This window comes from Arachis hypogaea, chromosome 14, assembly GCF_003086295.3.
Source record: "Arachis hypogaea cultivar Tifrunner chromosome 14, arahy.Tifrunner.gnm2.J5K5, whole genome shotgun sequence".
In the NCBI taxonomy this organism is placed as follows: domain Eukaryota; kingdom Viridiplantae; phylum Streptophyta; class Magnoliopsida; order Fabales; family Fabaceae; genus Arachis; species Arachis hypogaea.
The window spans coordinates 115,070,413-115,085,205 of NC_092049.1; the positions used below are offsets into that span (position 1 = coordinate 115,070,413).

The window sequence follows — 14,793 nt, forward strand, 5'->3', positions numbered from 1 at the left end:
AAAAAATCACTTAAATTAAAAAAGAACATGTGATGAATTATAATAAATCTATATATGAGAAGTAAAAGTAAAATAAATAATTAAAAATAAAGTAAAATAGCAATTAAAAAAAGTAAAAGAAGATAGAAAAGATAATGTGTGGAGTAGATAAAAAATATATTGTAATAGAAGATTAATATAATTAATTAATACAAAGGATGAAATAGAAAAATAAAAATAAAATCTTATTAAAAAATTTCAAAAAAAAATATTTGAAAGAAGAACTTATTAATCAACTTTTATAAAAATATTACAAAAAATTTCAATTATCTTTAAATAAAATAATAATACCCTTAAGAATTATTAATCAAAATAAATAAAAAAGAATTAATATAAAACAAAATCATAGAAAATATTAGCAAAATTAAGATAAAAAAATAAAAAATTATAAATATTTTACCTGAAGTAGATAATAGAGAGGGAGAAAAGGGATATATAAAATAATAAGATAATAAATTGAATTAATTGAGTTCATTTATTTCATTGCTTTATATATTATTTATTAATTAATTTAATATTTATCTTGATCAAATTAAATAATAAATTAGTTATAATTAATTTGGTTTAATGAATAAAAAAATTTAAAATAATTTAATATTTACTCTAATTAAATTAAATATTTGAAGTTATGATTAATGTAATTTAATAAATCAAATAAAATATTAAATGATGAAATATTTATCCTAATAAAATTAAATTACATAATTGATTAGTTATAATTAATACAATTAAATGAATCCAACATATTAAATTGAAAAATAATTTAGTTAATTTGTGTCTTTAGAACACATTTTAAAAATATTTATTTTTTAACAATTTTTATAAAATACTTTTTATAATATTTTTAACCTATGGTCTAAAGACACAATTATAATAACCATTAAAAGTAATTAATTAGTTAATATAAATAATTAGTGTAATTAATTTAGTTCAATAAATAAAAAAAAATAAATGTGAAAGGAAGAGATAAAGAAAAAAGAATTATAAAAAACCTGTAGCTATTAAAAAGCAATAAAAAAGTTCCTTTTAGTTTTTTATTTATTAATTATTAATTTATTATAATTAATTTCACAACATTTATTATACGTTATTCATCTTACAAATTAATACAACTAATTAATTGATATCAATTATCGATAATTAGTTTTAATTGATATAACTCATTTCGCTATACTTTGTAAATAAATAATTAAAAATACACGTCTCAATTTTTTGTTAAAGTAGAATAAAATAAATTACATAAATTGAGTAGATATAAATCTGAAAATTATAAAATTTTATTAACAACTCAAATAAATTAGTACCATAAAACTAAATTTAATGTCTATTTTAAAAATAATTATTGATCTTTTATTCTTTTAATTATTAATAATTTAAATAAATTAATACCCTATAACTTATTTTGTTATCTATTTTAACTAATTACTAACATTCTATTTTTCTAATTATTTGCTTGTCTTATTTATCATTTATGCTTTCAATATATTAATAAACAAATAAACTAAATTAACTCCGATTATACTTGGACTATTCAACAATTCAACAAAATCTTTTTAATTTGGGATTAACTACTAACGATAGAAAATAAAAAATTTAGAGTAATTCAATATTATGAACATTAATTATTATTGTGAAATAACCTAAAATCGTAATGCAATTTATTTTTAAATAAATAATCAAGTATTATTGTTAATTATGAAATGACCTAAAATCATAATGTATTTTATTTTTAAAGAAACAATCATCCATTAATATCTATAAATAGAAACTATCGTCAAAATACTTTGATTAAAAATATGAGGGGTTAATTACTATCCATTATTAATAAAATATCGATTATATCAAAAAATAAAAATATAATTTTCTGCATTTACACCATTAGAAGAATTACCATTATGAGTAAAATTTTGTCAAAAAAAGAATAAAATTGCATACATAGTGAATTTAAAAAATAAATATCGTTAAGTAATTATGCTTTTTTTTTAATAAATAGTAAAAAATTAAATATCATAAACTATATTCTTTCAAAAGTAACCCTTTTAAGTTGTTATGTTTGGTATGGTTTATTTGTATATAATTTAAATTGACATTATTTTTTAATTATAATAATCATTTATCCTTAATAATTATTTTTAGAATTTAATAATTTATCATGTCTTACAATAATTATCTATAAAAAAACATATATATCCTAAAAAATTATTAAATAAATTTATTCTTTTTGCCCTATTTTTACATTAAAAAAATTTTTGTTCTGTCTTTTTTAATTGTTATTATGTTATTAAAATTGTTAAATAATATTTTAAAAAAATTTTTAAAAATAAAAATAGCGATGACACCTTGAATAATTAATTCAATAGAATTAAATTTAAACAAATAAGATGATTCAATCAATTATACAAATAATAGCATATTTATAAATATTAATAATGAAAATAGTCTTACTAATGTAAATGATCAATACAATAATTATATGAAAAAATAACTAATTATATAATTACATAATTTTCAAGATCCTATATATTTGAATCTAATGGACAAATAAACAAATATCTATATGATAATATCCTAATATTTTAGCATATTATAAATCATATTATAAATTTATATATAATATTATAATTTTAAATCAACTCCTTAAACACATTATAACATAAACCATCTAAAAAAAATACACCAAATTAACAAATATCACATGGATCACAACATACACTCTAATTGTCACGATATTTCAAATAATAAGAGTATCAATACAGAGAAATCAATAAATATAACTAAAATAAAGAGCACAAAGAGACACACACAAAAAATAATAATAAAGAGAATCAATAAAAGCATTAACATATAAACCACATACACGAACAATATATAATATTAATTGTGAATCACAAAAAAAAGACTATATATATATATATATATATATATATATATATATATATATATATACCACATACACAAACAATTGTGAATCACAACAAAAAAAGACAATATAAACAAAATTATAGTAAGATTATTTAAAAATAACATAGAGATGACACATCTTTTTTGTTAATCAAAAGCTAAAAGAAATAAAAGTATGCGCCTAATAATAAGCAATTAAAATAAACAAAAATTTTAAAAAAATAAAAAAATAAAATGTATAAATAAAGATAAAAAACAAAAATTAAATAAATTATAAAAATTGTGTAAACCCCGCTAAAATCGGTAATTAATTAGTTAATAAATTGTATTTTAATTAGGAAAGCTAAAAATGCAAAACTAATATTAAAATAGGATAGAGCTCGTCAAAACGAGAATTTTAATATCAATTTCGAAAATTTGGCTCAAAATCGGACCGGAGGGGCCGAACCGGTTGAACCGGGGCCCAAACCGAGCCTGTGGGTCCAACCGGACCCATAATATAAAGGAAACAACAGCCTTCTTCTTCCTCATTAGTTGCTGCAACGCCAAAACAGAATTGGAGGAAAGGGAGAGAAGCTCTCAAACCCTAACCCTTAGATCCACCATAACTCCTCCGTCCGGGCTCCGATCGCCGCACCGTTCGCGGCCACGCGCTCAGCGCGTCGAGCTCTACCTTTTTATCTGAACAATTTCATTGGTAAGCCTCCTATTAAGTTCAGAATCCCTATCCCTCTTTCTTTGGTAAACTTGGAAACCTATGGTGAATCTTGTCCAATTTCTATGTTCTAGGTTCAAGTTAGCTTCCGGAACTTTTGGGCTCAAGCTATTGAGCATATGGGTATGGTAAGAACACCCTAACCCTAGCTCAATCTTATTTTTGGTAATAGAAAACTGAATTGGAACATATATATGTGTATTAGGTGTAGTTTAAGAGGGTGTTTATGCATTGAACTTGAATTTGGATTACTTGGAGCTTTGTTGGTGACAAGGCTTGCTTTGGGGCTGTTTGATTGAGCTTGGAGGGGCTGTAATTTTATGTTGAGAAGCTGCCTTGGGTGAATTAAGTGATCGGCCAAGGTATGGTTTAAGTTTCGCACGTTTAATATTTACGGTGTTGTGAAAACTTAGGTTAGAGGAACCATAGAATAAGTTGGATTGTTTGTTGTATTTAATGATTAGCCTTGTAATGTTGTTAGAATAGATTTGTTAGTGAATTTATATATTAGAATTATGAGGTGTGAAAGTTATTAATGGTGTGCTCTTATATTTATTTATGATGGATTAGAATTGGTGTTTGTTAATAAGGATGTAGAGTTGTGTTGTGGTGGTATTGTATATGCTGTAACTAATTATGTAATGATCGGAATTGTATGAGACCAAGTTTGGGCTAAACTTGGGAATATAAGGAACTAAACTGGAAAATTTGAGACCTTTTTGTTAAATATACAATTTATGGCAAATTTTTAAAGTTAATCTGTCCAGCAGCAGAAAAGATCAAACAGGGCAGCAAATTGTTTGTCTTGCTGCGACTTCTATGAGTTGAGTTTTGGAGCGAAACCAATTTTGTCATAAAATTTGATTAACTTGCTTTATTTCTCTAAAATTTCAGAATTTTAAGAGTTGAGGATTGGGAGCTGTGAATTTTTGAATATTGGTGGTCAAAACTGAAAAGAAACAGATTTCAGCAAGCTATGCATCAACTTCCAATGCTTGTAACTCTTAGAATTAAATAGAAATTGGGTTGCAACCAAGACAAACTTGTTTCTGGATGAGCTAGGGGTTCTCAAATCAAAATTTAGCTTAATTGGAGTTTTGTAATAAAAGTTATTCCAATTGAAAGGTACTAAGCTTGTTGGTTTTTAAAACAGATTTTGTCTCATTTTTACTTAAATTTAAGGTACTGTAACTTTTTCATTAAAAATGGTATTAACTCAGAACCAATTGAGAAAGAAACCTGGATGAGTAAAGTTTAACTTTATTAATTTTCAAAGTCATTGGATATAACTTGGATTTTATATTGAATTTTGAATATCACATGCTACTGCTGTTTTTCTGGTTTTATGCACTGCAGAGCAGTCACGGTTTTTCCTTTATTCCTGAGGCTAGAAAAATCAGAAAATTATGATATTTTATTTGTTAGAAAGCTTATTTCAATATGAACGCATGGACATAAAGTTTGTACAATTCTGAGTTCATTTGCTATATTAGAAACAGAAAAGAAAATAGAGTGTCGAGGATGTCTTAGTGATAGTCATGAGTTCGAGAAGTTAAAGTTCAATCCTCGTGTGATGTGATTGATTTAATGTTAGAGTTGGGTTGATTTTAAGATTATTCAATATTAAGAAGGATGAGAAGAGTTTGATAAAAAGTTTGGTCAGGACCCGGAAAGGGTAATCAAGATGAATTATAAGGGAATGACGATGAAAAATGTGAAAGGGAGGTTGTTAATAAAAGGAGTTAATATGCCATGGCTTGATGAATGATTAAATAATGATTATGAATATGAAATGGCTTATGAATGATGATATCTGAGATACGAGTTTCCCTGGGTAAAAACCGTGGCTCGCCACCACGTGTTCCAGGTTGATTCTCGATACTCTGTTAACCCTACGTCGTAAGGGTGACCGGGCACGTATAAATTCCCGGGTATGGATAACCCCCATTGAGTGATTTATATGATGATTGAATGTGAACTCTATGCATAGACTCTTGGGGATGCGCGACGGGGGACAGTCTAAGGTTTTCGGACTTGTCGGGTTGGCTGGATAACCGACAGATGGGCCCCATCAGCCATAGGACAGGCATGCATCATATGCATTTGTTTGTTTTGATTGCTATGCATTTCATGGGTATGCCTAATTGATATATATCACCTGTTATCTGTTATACTTGCTATTTGTACTATCTGCTCATTACTTGTGCGTGAACTTGTTTGGTTGCTTGTTTCTGTTGCATTATGATTGATGGAGGAAATGGAGGAAATGGAGAAATGGTTGGGTATTAGATTAGGATTGAAATTGAGTAAGTTAGGTAGATTTAGAATACCTACCCCTATTTATAGCTTCTAATTAGTAATTAAGTTGGATAATTGAATAACGGAGTTCTAGGACTGCCTATGGCGTTCTCAGGACCGTATTTCTTATGCGCGTGGCACTTTTACCATGCTGAGAACTTCCGGTTCTCATTCCATATTGTATTGTTGTTTTTCAGATGCAGGTCGAGAGGCTCCTCACTAGGCGTCTGGATCCTGGGAAGCGAAGTAGTCCTTGGGTGTATTTTGGTTTTCTATTTGTATATATGTATTTAGCTTACTCTCCAAGTAACTTATGTATGCTGCTCCTCTTAGAGGTTGAGGGAGAGATAGGAGTTTACTTTGGTATTTTGGTATATTTTGGGGACACTTATGTATGTTTATATGTATATATGTATCCTCGGGCCAGTCGTAGCTTCGCCGGCTGAGTCAGGGGCTAGTTATGCTGTTCCTTGGCTTTTCTTTATCTTTTCATTTATTATTTTATCATGTTCCTATTAGGTTTCTTAGGACGCAAGTAATCCTTTCCTGAGCGTTGCGCTTTTTATTTTGCGATTTTGTTTAAACCGTTTTTCAAGGCTTCTAGTTAAATAACTTTTTCTTTATTATTATTATTATATATATATATATATATATATATATATATATATATATATATATATATATATATATATATATTACTATTCATAGAGGTCGTAATACCTTACTATCTCAGTCTTATGACTTAAGCATAATACTAAGTATGGTAGGGTGTTACATTATGGTATCAGAGCAGTTCGTTCCTATAGAGCCTGAGGGACGGACTGATTATGCCTCTGGGCATACTCTGGGTGTCTAAACATGCTATTTAGGGTATCTAACTGATATATGAGGCATGAATGCTCATGAGCATGCATTTGGGACTTTGAAATACTAAACTAGAGATATTGAGACTGATCACCTTGATATCACTTGTTTGGTGTGAACAGGAACCAAATGGCGTCTCGTGGGCGCGGTCGTGAGCGTAATCGAGGTCAAGGATGGAGAGATAATGAGGTAACCATACCAATAGATAGTTTGACCGATATCATGACCGCAATGACGAATGTTGCTGCTGCCATTGGTACTGTTGCTGCCGTGACCATCCGAGTAATGGATAGGATGGAACCACAAGCTGGAACTGGCAACAATGATGATAATGAATATGAAGGTGGACATAATGCTCCGAATACAGGGGTACCACTGAGTTATCTAGAGCAGGTTAACGTGGGTCAGGCAATGGGAGAAAGCTCAAGGAGGGCTGAGGTAGCAAGAAGTGATCACCGAGAACCCTTCACAAAGAAAAAGGGAAAGATTACACCGAGGAGCCAAACTTTCAAAAAGAATCGCTTTGTCGCTTCACATTCTCAGCGCTGAAGCAATGACCGAAGGAACGATAACCGTCTAGATCTGAATGCTGAAGGGAAAACTAGTACTCAACTGGATAATTTAAGGTGCCCAAGGTGCAAGAAGTACCATCCAAACAGACCGTGCAGGGCCGGATTAGGCGTATGTTACAAGTGCGGGAGACCAGGGCATATGTCTTGGAATTGTCCATACAAAGAAAATCGGGATGCAACTGAATTTAATTCTCATAGCCGAGGTAATTTTAAACCATCAGTTGAATTTCTAATTTCCTTGCATACCGTTAATATGTAATACTCATTCGTGATGTATGACAAGTTTCAGTAATCATGAGGTCCCAGTCGATGATTAGTCAAAAACTATTGGTTATTGAGACGGAGTGACACTTAGCTACCTTAGAGGGGTGGTTAGACTTTTGAAGGTTAAGGATTAAGTAATGTAGTGGAAGCAGGTTGGACCATATCTAAGAAATCAGGAGTGTTGAGGGTTACACGGAGTTATTATTTGGAATTCAGTGACGGTGAAACTTTGAGGAAGAGGAATAGAGCGAACACAGCCTTTAGATGTTAATTGTTAAGAGGTAAGTGGAGATGAAATCAAATCTCTATACGAGAGAGTTTCTAAGACAATTCTTGAAGGTGTGTCAAAACTTCCATTCCAGAGAGAAAGCGAGTTTGCGATAGGCTTAGTACCGGAAACCGGATTAACTTCAATCGCACCACAAGCGAAGACATCATTATAATCGGTAGAATTTAGGATTGAGTGGAAGGGAGTACTAGAAGAGGGAATCACCTAACCAACTATTTCTTTGTGGGAAGCATCGGTTATGCTGGAGAAGAAGGAAGAGAATGGTAGGAAACCTTATGCAGAGAGAGTGTGCTAACGAACCTTCGCGACCCGATCTAATTCTTCTTTTGAAACCTGCATTGACATTCGATCCGGAGCTCTTCCTAAATAGCTTGACTACCTTTCTAACTTTACTCCTTGTGCGCATGAATATTGTTTTTTTTCCAGGATGAGTCTAAGCTTGTCTTGGTATAAGCGCGTAATCCTTGAATCTTGTATGCTCGCTATGACTAGAGTTGCCCCTATTCGCAAACCATGTTCTTCAGAATCAGCTGAGACTTCTTTGACTCTGTACGCTCTGTTCTTCCTACAAAAGGTCTCTAATTTGAACTCTTTTCTTGAGATGCACCTAGGTTCTTCTCCTTGTGTATTCCATTATTTCGGTATAATCCTGATCAACTGTGTACAAGATTTCCTTTCTGACTCATTACGAACACCGTTCATGCTATTCGTTCATTCCTTTGAACATGACTTTTCTTTGAAAAATAAACTCGTACTAGAATTTTGCGTCACGCATAACCCTTAGATGCAATTATTGGAGTGTCAATCCTTTAAAGTAAGACTTTGGAACATGAAAGTAAACCAGCGACATTATGAGGGAATTTAAAACCCTAATCCTCACCGATCGTATCGCTCGTGACTAAATAGATGCAACGAGGTGCACCATGTGAATGAAATACCAGGATATGCTAGAAGTCTTCAAGCCATGGAAAGAAGATTGATCTTTATGCCAATGCTTGTATCACTTAAGCCTAAAGGACCATTTAAGAAATTACTACCATGCATTATTGGGGGAGTTGAGAAGCGTGCTGATGCGACATCATGAGGTTGTAGTAGACGCCCTAAGCAAGAAGTTTATAAGGGATTCTTGGACGTTAATTTCAAATGAGGAAATGTTAGATGAGTTGAAGTTCTAAGTTGGAGAATGAGAGTGTAGAGTGAAAATATCGGACTAAGTCCATTACCAGTTTACAACATGGTATCGACGAGATGCGGGACGCATAGCGAGACAATAAGGAACTGCTAAAGATATCAAGGCTCGGTAAACAAAAGAGAATTAAAAAGAGATTTATATGCCTAACGCAAACGCCGAAATAGAGATCGTAGGATTAAGGGCTTAGGGAGCGCAATAGTAGTGATAAGGAGCTACTAGAAGTACTAAAACCTGTTGAATCAAGAAGATACCGAGAAGGAGTTAAGTGTTTAAATCAGAAGTTAAGACGAGGAATTATTGTCTGAAACTCATGAGAAAGGATTTTCGAAGTTACCATGAAGCTGCCACGACGTACCATGAATCAAAGAAGATGTTTTTGGGTTATTAGAAATAAAGAATAAAGTGGCAATGCATTTAATGGCGTTTTAAAGCATGAAGAAGTAAAGGAGGACCATTAGAAACTATTCGGAATGCTGCAACCATTGAAGGTTTTACATCGGAAGTAAGGAAGAGTAATTATCGGTTTCGTATTAGATTGTTGAGGACTAGAGGAGAAGATGGAGCTTCACAGAGCGCTAAATACTACCGCATGGATAAAAACTAGAGCATCGAATATCTTAGTTCCCGAATTTAATAGTCGAGACAGCAGAGAAGAGTTACGCAAATTCGAGTTAACAATCTTACTATAAAAAGCCGACAAAAGGATTACATGAACCAAGGAAGTCCTAAACTTGAGAAGGTTACTTTAACAAGTTGAGATCAGTGAGTGAGTCAAGATGAAGGTATTAAAACCAAAGTGTTTTGGGATCTAGGGTAATGGCAAGGATGGACTTGTTAGATTCTGAAGAGAATTAGACCAGTGGCATATCAGATAACCATATCCTATATCTTCCAAAATGGTACCATGTAACACATCTCAACTTCAGGAGTACACTTCTAATATCAATCACGTATTAGAACTTGAATTAATGCAACTGAGGAAGGATCTCACGCTTCGAGTAACCTCGGTTAGGATATATAATAATATACCATGGCCAAGCAGCCAAGCAGAGCAGAAGTTATGTACTAGAAGATGTAAAAAGTGAAGCTAGAAGTGGGTAACGTACTCAAGAAACTCCGAATATGCCGAAAGACTACCCACACCTCTTTTCAGATAACTGAATCTGAATTTTGAGGGCAAAATTCCTAATTAGGTGGGTAGGATGTAAACCCCGCTAAAATCGGTAATTAATTGGTTAATAAATTGCATTTTAATTAGGAAAGCTAAAAATGCAAAACTAATATTAAAATAGGATAGAGCTCGTCAAAACGAGAATTTTAATATCAATTTCGAAAATTTGGCTCAAAATCGGACCGGAGGGGCCGAACCGGTTGAACCGGGGCCCAAACCGAGCCTGTGGGTCCAACCGGACCCATAATATAAAGGAAACAGCAGCCTTCTTCTTCCTCATTAGTTGCTGCAACGCCAAAACAGAATTGGAGGAAAGGGAGAGAAGCTCTCAAACCCTAACCCTTTGATCCACCATAACTCCTCCGTCCGGGCTCCGATCGCCGCACCGTTCGCGGCCACGCGCTCAGCGCGTCGTGCTCTACCTTTTTATCTGAAAAATTTCATTGGTAAGCCTCCTATTAGGTTCAGAATCCCTATCCCTCTTTCTTTGGTAAACTTGGAAACCTATGGTGAATCTTGTCCAATTTCTATGTTCTAGGTTCAAGTTAGCTTCCGGAATTTGTGGGCTCAAGCTATTGAGCATATGGGTATGGTAAGAACACCCTAACCCTAGCTCAATCTTGTTTTTGGTAATAGAAAACTGAATTGGAACATATATATGTGTATTAGGTGTAGTTTAAGAGGGTGTTTATGCATTGAACTTGAATTTGGATTACTTGGAGCTTTGTTGGTGACAAGGCTTGCTTTGGGGCTGTTTGATTGAGCTTGGAGAGGCTGTGATTTTATGTTGAGAAGCTGCCTTGGGTGAATTAAGTGATCGGCCAAGGTATGGTTTAAGTTTCGCACGTTTAATATTTACGGTGTTGTGAAAACTTAGGTTAGAGGAACCATAGAATAAGTTGGATTGTTTGTTGTATTTAATGATTAGCCTTGTAATGTTGTTAGAATAGATTTGTTAGTGAATTTATATATTAGAATTATGAGGTGTGAAAGTTATTAATGGTGTGCTCTTATATTTATTTACGATGGATTAGAATTGGTGTTTGTTAATAAGGATGTAGAGTTGTGTTGTGGTGGTATTGTATATGCTGTAACTAATTATGTAATGATCGGAATTGCATCAGACCAAGTTTGGGCTAAACTTGGGAATATAAGGAACTAAACTGGAAAATTTAAGACCTTTTTGTTAAATATACAATTTATGGCAAATTTTTAAAGTTAATCTGTCCAGCAGTAGAAAAGATCAAACAGGGCAGCAACTTGTTTGTCTTGCTGCGACTTCTATGAGTTGAGTTTTGGAGCGAAACCAATTTTATCATAAAATTTGATTAACTTGCTTTATTTCTCTAAAATTTGCTTTATTTCAGAATTTTAAGAGTTGAGGATTGGGAGCTGTGAATTTTTGAATATTGGTGGTCAAAACTGAAAAGAAACAGATTTCAGCAAGCTATGCATCAACTTCCAATGCTTGTAACTCTTAGAATTAAATAGAAATTGGGTTGCAACCAAGACACACTTGTTTCTGGATGAGCTAGGGGTTGTCAAATCAAAATTTAGCTTAATTGGAGTTTTGTAATAAAAGTTATTCCAATTGAAAGGTACTAAGCTTGTTGGTTTTTAAAACAGATTTTGTCTCATTTTTACTTAAATTCCAGGTGCTGTAACTTTTTCATTAAAAATGGTATTAACTCAGAACCAATTGAGAAAGAAACCTGGATGAGTAAAGTTTAACTACATTAATTTTCAAAGTCATTGGATTTAACTTGGATTTTATATTGAATTTTGAATATCACATGCTGCTGCTGTTTTTCTGGTTTTATGCACTGCAGAGCAGTCACGGTTTTTCCTTTATTCCTGAGGCTAGAAAAATCAGAAAATTATGATATTTTATTTGTTAGAAAGCTTATTTCAATATGAACGCCTGGACATAAAGTTTGTGCAATTCCGAGTTCATTTGCTATATTAGAAACAGAAAAGAAAATAGAGTGTCGAGGATGTCTTAGTGATAGTCATGAGTTCGAGAAGTTAAAGTTCAGTCCTCGTGTGATGTGATTGATTTAATGTTAGAGTTGGGTTGATTTTAAGATTATTCGATATTAAGAAGGATGAGAAGAGTTTGATAAAAAGTTTGGTCAGGACCCGGAAAGGGTAATCAAGATGAATTATAAGGGAATGACGATGAAAAATGTGAAAGGGAGGTTGTTAATAAAATGAGTTAATATGCCATGGCTTGATGAATGATTAAATAATGATTATGAATATGAAATGGCTTATGAATGATGATATCTGAGATACGAGTTTCCCTGGGTAAAAACCGTGGCTCGCCACCACGTGTTCCAGGTTGATTCTCGATACTCTGTTAACCCTACGTCGTAAGGGTGACCGGGCACGTATAAATTTTCGGGTATGGATAACCCCCATTGAGTGATTTATATGATGATTGAATGTGAACTCTATGCATAGACTCTTGGGGATGCGCGACGGGGGACAGTCTAAGGTTTTCGGACTTGTCGGGTTGGCTGGATAACCGACAGATGGGCCCCATCAGCCATAGGACAGGCATGCATCATATGCATTTGTTTGTTTTGATTGCTATGCATTTCATGGGTATGCCTAATTGATATATATCACCTGTTATCTGTTATACTTGCTATTTGTACTATCTGCTCATTACTTGTGCGTGAACTTGTTTGGTTGCTTGTTTCTGTTGCATTATGATTGATGGAGGAAATGGAGGAAATGGAGAAATGGTTGGGTATTAGATTAGGATTGAAATTGAGTAAGTTAGGTAGATTTAGAATACCTACCCCTATTTATAGCTTCTAATTAGTAATTAAATTGGATAATTGAATAACGGAGTTCTAGGACTGCCTATGGCGTTCTCAGGATCGTATTTCTTATGCGCGTGGCACTTTTACCATGCTGAGAACCTCCGATTCTCATTCCATATTGTATTGTTGTTTTTCAGATGCAGGTCGAGAGGCTCCTCGCTAGGCGTCTGGATCCTGGGAAGCGAAGTAGTCCTTGGGTGTATTTTGGTTTTCTATTTGTATATATGTATTTAACTTACTCTCCAAGTAACTTATGTATGCTGCTCCTCTTAGAGGTTGAGGGAGAGATAGGAGTTTACTTTGGTATTTTGGTATATTTTGGGTACACTTATGTACGTTTATATGTATATATGTATCCTCGGGCCAGTCGTAGCTTCGCCGGCTGAGTCAGGGGCTAGTTATGCTGTTCCTTGGCTTTTCTTTATCTTTTCATTTATTATTTTATCATGTTCCTATTAGGTTTCTTAGCACGCAAGTAATCCTTTCCTGAGCGTTGCGCTTTTTATTTTGCGATTTTGTTTAAACCGTTTTCAAGGCTTCTAGTTAAATAATTTTTTCTTTATTATTATTATATATATATATATATATATATATTACTATTCATAGAGGTCGTAATACCTTACTATCTCAGTCTTATGACTTAAGCATAATACTAAGTATGGTAGGGTGTTACAAATTGTACCTAAACACCAGAGAGAGAAAGAGAGGAAGAGAGGGAGGGAGGAAGAGAGAGAAAAGAGAGCGAATGAATAAAAAATATTTGATTTTGTATAAATAGATGATATTGAGAAAAAATAAACTAATTAAATTAATTCATATATTTTGTTATCATATTTATTATTTATTACATAATTGGATATTTACTCCAATCAAATCAAATAACTAATATAATTAACTAAATTAATTAATTGATATAATTAATTATAATTAATCAATTCATATAAATTATAATAAATGGTAAGATTTGAATGTCTAATCAAATTAATTAATTGATGTAATTAATTAATTATAATTGATTTGCTCTAACGAATTAAATGAAATAAATAAGGAAACAGAGCATGCCATATCAGTTCCATCATTAAGTGCAAAAATTCGATTGATATAATAGAATAAATAGAATAGATAGATAATAAAGATATTTTCTTAAATTAGTATAATTATGCATTATTCATTAAATATTAATTGTAATATTGTAATATAATTATAATAAAGATATTTTTCTAAAATAAATTTATTTAGAGAAATATAAATTGGTTATTAATAACCGATACCATTATCATATAATTATCATATTATTATTATTATTATTATTATTATTATTATTATTATTATTATTATTATTATTATTATTATTATTATTATTATTATTATTATTTCGATTGATAATTGATAAGTAGTTTAATAATATATTAAATACTGATTTTATATAACTATAATAAAGATATTTTCTTAAATTAGTATAATTATGCATTATTACTTAAATGCTAATTATAGTATAATTATAATAAAGATATTTTTATAAATAAATTTAGAAGAGAAAATAGTGCATTCATTTTGGCGGGAAAATGGATTCATGAGGAATCGACACCTTACTTCTATTAGTTGGGAAAAAACCCAGTTTTAGTATATTAAGTAGATAATGGTTCAATCAGAATCA

At 31.7% G+C, this 14,793-nt stretch overlaps 2 long non-coding RNA genes across 2 annotated transcripts; both read left to right on the plus strand.

Moving 5' to 3' along the window:
• The first annotated feature begins 3,476 nt into the window (after positions 1-3,476).
• LOC140178325 (uncharacterized) lies at positions 3,477-6,422 on the plus strand. Its single transcript, XR_011871100.1, has 4 exons — positions 3,477-3,637; positions 3,730-3,783; positions 3,861-4,017; positions 6,151-6,422. It is a non-coding gene; the product is annotated as an uncharacterized lncRNA (long non-coding RNA).
• Positions 6,423-10,418: 3,996 nt separating this feature from the next.
• Positions 10,419-13,575, plus strand: LOC140178326 (uncharacterized). The gene is made up of 4 exons (XR_011871101.1): positions 10,419-10,751; positions 10,844-10,897; positions 10,975-11,131; positions 13,274-13,575. It is a non-coding gene; the product is annotated as an uncharacterized lncRNA (long non-coding RNA).
• The last annotated feature ends 1,218 nt before the right edge of the window (positions 13,576-14,793 follow it).